Here is a 6,000-nt window from a genome sequence, read left to right as displayed (position 1 = left end):
TGGATCTTTTGTTATATTTACCCCCAAGTATCTCATTTGGTTTACAATTTTTATCGAACTCACCTGACTAGGGAGAGGATTTACCAGGGGATCTATCGGCAATAAAGCCGATTTATCCCAGTTAATCTTCAAGCCCGAGAAATGTCCAAATTCTTTAATTAGTTTCATGGCTGCTAGCAAGGAGGTTTGTGTATCTCCCAGGAATAACAGGATATCGTCCGCATACATAGCGACTTTCTCCTCTGCACCCCTGCTTTTGAAGCCCTGGATTTCCTGTGACGTTCTCAGAGCGGTTGCCAAGGGCTCCAGTGCGAGGGCGAAGAGCAGGGGCGACAATGGGCACCCCTGTCTCGTCCCCCTCCCCAACTGGAACCACTCAGAGCACTCACCATTAACTCTGACTTTAGCTTTCGGGTTATCATATAATAGCCTCAGCCATTTCACAAAGCTAGGGCCGAATTTAAACTCTGCCAGTACCTTCCACAGATAGTGCCACTCAAGGCTATCAAATGCCTTAACCGCATCTAGAGATAGAATAGCCCTGTTGCCTCCCTTCTCCATAGGTACTTGTATGTTACTATACATTCGCCTAATATTCATACTCACCGATCTATCCGGAATAAAACCGGTTTGATCCGCGTGTATTACTCTAGAAATTATTTTTTTTAACCTATTTGCTAAAACTTTAGCCAGAATCTTGACATCCGTACATAAAAGTGAGATTGGTCTGTATGAGGCAGCATCTAACGGGTTCTTCCCCTCTTTTAACAAAATTATGATCGTGGCTTCTGTCATAGACAGACCTTCCATCACGGCCCCATTCAAAACTTCTACTAGTTGTGGGAGCAAAACTTCCCCATATTTTTTATACAGTTCTGCAGGCAAACCATCAGGTCCTGGCGCTTTTTGATTCGCCATTTCCTTTACCACTCTTTGTATCTCCACCAGTGTCAGCGGGGCGTCCAGGGTATCTCTTTCCTCTCTGGCTAGAGGAGCAATTTTGAGTCTTTCAAAGAACTCCCACATCTCCCCTTCTACATCTAACTGAGGGGCCTTATACAGATCTTCATAATAATCTTTGAACACCTCCACCATACCAGGAGTATGCCTTATAGTGCACCCGTCCCTATCCCACACCGCCGGTATCGTGGAGGAGGGGCCATTTGCCCTAGCTAGCTCCCTAACCATATAGTTGGTTATTTACACTCACCACTGCATAGAGATATCCAAGAACAAACTGCCTCCTTCTTCAAACCCCACATATCAAGCAAATCATACACCACATTTTTCCTTCCAAGGTTATCAACCTATTAATCGAAACAATAATCGGCCAACTAATCGACCATGAAAATAATCGTTAGTTGCAGCCCCAATTCATACACATCAAGATTATTCAGTGTGACCTAGGCTCCGTTTCCACTAATGCAATTTGCCATGCGACTTTGGACACAAAGTCGCATTACAAGTCGCAGCCCATTTATTTCAATAGCAGCCGTTCCAATCTATGCGACTCAAAGCTGCAATGACTATGAAAAGGTACCTGGACCACTCTGATGTGACTCTGGATGCGACTCTGACCCAGAGTGTAAATTTGGATCAAAGTCGCACTCAAAGCCACACCACAGTCGCACATCACAGTCACACTCTAAATCATGCGACTTTGGAGTTGCATCGGTGGAAACGTAGCTCTATGCCCACGGGCACAACGATTGGCTTAATCTCATTCAAAGGGTCAACTGAACTTGCTTTTTGGCAGAGAGGCACATATCCTTTTCCACTGCCTCCAAGATTCCAACTGGAGCCCTCATCATTCGCCCTTACAAATTAATTTCTTATTTACATTATTCAAAATCAGTCTCAAAGTATTAGTATAGACAAAAGGTAAAAAGGAACATTCTGAGAAGTTTTTTAGTCTGGGTATTCAGATGGGAGACAGGTGAAGACAAAAGACATAAGAAAAAAATGCTAATGCCCCGTAAACATGATTGGAAATTCCACCAGCAAAAGTCTGTGTGTATGCTCCATCGGACTTTTGCTGGCAGAATTTCTGCCAGCAAAAGATTGAGAGCAGGTTCTCTATTTTTTCCGTCGGAAAAAGTTCCTATGAGAAATTCCGTTCGTCTGTATGCGCAAAAAATCATGCATGCTCAGAATCATCGCTTTGTAAGGAACTTCCCTTTTCTAGTGCCGTCGTACGTGTTGTACGTCACTGCGTTCTTGATGGGCGAAAGTTCAGAGAACTTTTGTGTGACCCGTGTGTATGCAAGCACATGCTATCAAGAGATTAATAATATATTAAGGCAAAATCTTACGATAGAAAAGGTTAAGGAAAAAGTGAAGAGAGATATGAGGATACTTTACACAGACATTCTTACGTGTGGCCATGTTGTGTCAAGCCCATGAGGTTAAGAGAGAGTTTCAAACAGCCCCCCCCCCCCATTTTATATTCATTCTTCACCAATCAACAAATGAAACACGTTCATTGGTTCAGAGTTGCATCAAATTCTGATTGGCTATCTCTGAAGCCTCCTAAATGTTCATGATCAGGTTTTAAAGTTCTGGTGCCTCTGTGTCTGCCTTAAAACAGTTAGCCCTCTTTGATCTTAATATAACCAGTTCCGAAATTAGAATATCAAGCCTCCAAGACCAAATGGAGACACAACGTCTGATAGGGCCATCTATTCAAACAATAGGGTAACTTAGTTATCAACTGACCATTGAAGACATCAAACAGCTTTTGAGAAGTAGTGAAAAGAAGTAAGCCGGGCCCATAAAATACCTCTCTCTCTCTCTCTCTCTCTCTCTCTCTCTCTCTCTCTCTCTTCTCTCTCTCTCTCTCTCTCTCACCGGCCCACCTTAACCACTTAACAACCGGCCCATAGCCAAATGAAGGCTACAGGGCGGTTGCTTAACTCTGGGAGGGCGTCCAGGGACGTCCTACCAGAATTCCGCTCTCGCGCGCCCCCTAGGGCGCGCACTCGAGAACATCCGTGACCGCCGGGTCCAGAGGACCAGGCGCATCACAGATCTCGGTAAATGGCCGCTAATCGCGGCCGTTTACCATGTGATTGCTCTGTCAAATGACAGAGCGATCACATGTAAACAAACCGGAGTCATCTCATGACGCCGCCGGTTCCTCTCCTCCACTCTCTGTACCGATTGGTACACTGTGAGAGGATAGGGGGATGGATGGATGGTAGCAGCACTGTGGGCTGCATCTGTAGTGCCCACAGCGCTGCACAGTGACAACTGCCATCCATCCATCCATGCTCTGCAATACCCTGCACTACTCTCCAATGCCCTGCAATGCTGTGCAATACTCTGCAATGCCCCGCAATACGCTGCAATGCCCTGCAATACGCTGCAATGCCCCACAATACCCCGCAAAGCCCCACAATGCCCCACAATACTCTGCAATGCTCCACAATACTCTGCAATACCCCACAATACTCTGCAATACCCTGCAATACCCTGAAATACCCCGCAATACTCTGCAATGCCCCACAATACACAGCCATACTCTGCAATACTCGGCGATACCCTGCCCTACCCTGCCATACCCGGCAAAACTCTGCCATAACCCGCAAAACTCTGCCATACTCTGCAATACTCAGTGATACCCAGCCATACTCTGCAATACTCGGTGATACCCAGCCATACTCTGCCATACCCAGTCATACTCGGCGATACCCTGCAATGCTCAGCCATACTTGTCCATACTCGGCCATGCTCAGCCATACTCGGCCATGCTCAGCCATACTCGGCCATGCTCAGCCATACTTGGCCATGCTCAACCATACCCAGCCATACCCGGCCATGCTCAGCCATGCTCGGCCATGCTCAGCCATGCTCGGCCTCTGTATGTGGCCAGGCTGTGGAAGTCTCACACATGTGGTATCGCCATATTCAGGAGGAGAAGGAGAATCTATTTTGGGGTGTCATTTTTGGTATGTACATGCTATGTGTTAGAAATATTGTATAAATGGACAACTGTTAGTGTTAAAAAAAAAGTGTTTAAAAAAAAAAAAGCGTTTTAACCACTTCCCGCCTGCCATCATACAACGTCCTTGACTTTGTGCGGGCATATCTGAATGATGGGTGCAGCTACAGGCATCATTCAGATATCAGCTTTTTCATCCGGCGATTCCCTACACCATAAGAACGATCATACATAGTTACATAGTAGGCGAGGTTGAAAAAAGACACAAGTCCATCGAGTCCAACCCATGTGTGTGATTATGTGTCAGTATTACATTATATATCCCTGTATGTTGCGGTCATTCAGGTGCTTATCTAATAGTTTCTTGAAGCTATCGATGCTCCCCGCTGAGACCACCGCCTGTGGAAGGGAATTCCACATCCTTGCCGCTCTTACAGTAAAGAACCCTCTACGCAGTTTAAGGTTAAACCTCTTTTCTTCTAATTTTAATGAGTGGCCGCGAGTTTTGTTAAACTCTCTTCTGCGAAAAAGTTTTATTTCTATTATAGGGTCACCAGTATGGTATTTGTATATCGAAATCATATCCCCTCTCAAGCGTCTCTTCTCCAGAGAGAATAAGTTCAGTGCTCGCAACCTTTCCTCATAACTAAGATCCTCCAGACCCTTTATTAGCTTTGTTGCCCTTCTTTGTACCCGCTCCATTTCCAGTACATACTTCCTGAGGACTGGTGCCCAGAACTGGACAGCATACTCCAGGTGCGGCCGGACCAGAGTCTTGTAGAGTGGGAGAATTATCGTTTTATCTCTGGAGTTGATCCCCTTTTTAATGCATGCCAATATTCTGTTTGTTTTGTTAGCAGCAGCTTGGCATTGCATGCCATTGCTGAGCCTATCATCTACTAGGACCCCTAGGTCCTTTTCCATCCTAGATTCCCCCAGAAGTTCTCCCCCAGTGTATAGATTGCATTCATATTTTTGCCACCCAAATGCATTATTTTACATTTTTCTACATTGAACCTCATTTGTCATGTAGTTGCCCACCCCATTAATTTGTTCAGATCTTTTTGCAAGGTTTCCACATCCTGCGGAGAAGTTATTTCCCTGCTTAGCTTAGTATCGTCTGCAAATACAGAGATTGAACTGTTTATCCCATCCTCCAAGTCATTTATGAACAAATTAAATAGGATTGGTCCCAGCACAGAACCCTGGGGAACCCCACTACCCACCCCTGACCATTCCGAGTACTCCCCATTTATCACCACCCTCTGAACTCGCCCTTGTAGCCAGTTTTCAATCCATGTACTCACCCTATGGTCCATGCCAACGGATCTTATTTTGTACAGTAAACAATTATGGGGAACTGTGTCAAATGCTTTTGCAAAATCCAGATACTCCACGTCTTCGGTGATGTTAAGTTTCTCAAGTCTAATTTTAATTCTGTCCTCTGTTAACCATGGAGGTGCTTCCTGTGTTGTGTCATGAGGATAAACACTGCAGTTTTGGTTACTGAAGCCCCCCGATTCACTCGTGAAGACCGAGGAGAAGAATGAATTCAATACCTTCGCCATCTCCACATCCTTTGTAACCAGATGTCCTTCCTCATTCTTTATGGGGCCAATATGGTCTGTCCTCCCTTTTTTACTGTTTACATACTTAAATAATTTCTTGGGATTTTTTTTGCTCTCCTCCGCTATGTGTCTTTCATGTTCTATCTTAGCTGTTCTTATTGCACCCTTACATTTCTTGTTGCATTCTTTATAAAGTCTGAATGCTGATGATGATCCCTCAACCTTGTATTTTTTTAAGGCCTTCTCCTTTGCTTTTATATGCATTTTTACATTGGAGTTAAGCCATCCAGGGCTTTTGTTCGCTCTTTTAAATTTATTAACCAATGGGATACATTGGCTAATGCCCTTATTTAATATGCTCTTAAAGCAAACCCATCTCTCCTCCATATTCTTTGTTCCTAATATTTTATCCCAATTTATGACTTTTAGCGAGGTTTGTAGTTTTTGGGGAAGTTGGCTCTTTTGAAATTCAGTGTCTTTGTATTCCCTTTA

This window comes from Aquarana catesbeiana, linkage group LG02 (genome assembly GCF_042186555.1).
Source record: "Aquarana catesbeiana isolate 2022-GZ linkage group LG02, ASM4218655v1, whole genome shotgun sequence".
Lineage (NCBI taxonomy): Eukaryota > Metazoa > Chordata > Amphibia > Anura > Ranidae > Aquarana > Aquarana catesbeiana.
The sequence above is the reverse complement of the archived record's forward strand: the minus strand, read 5'-3'. Positions refer to the sequence as shown.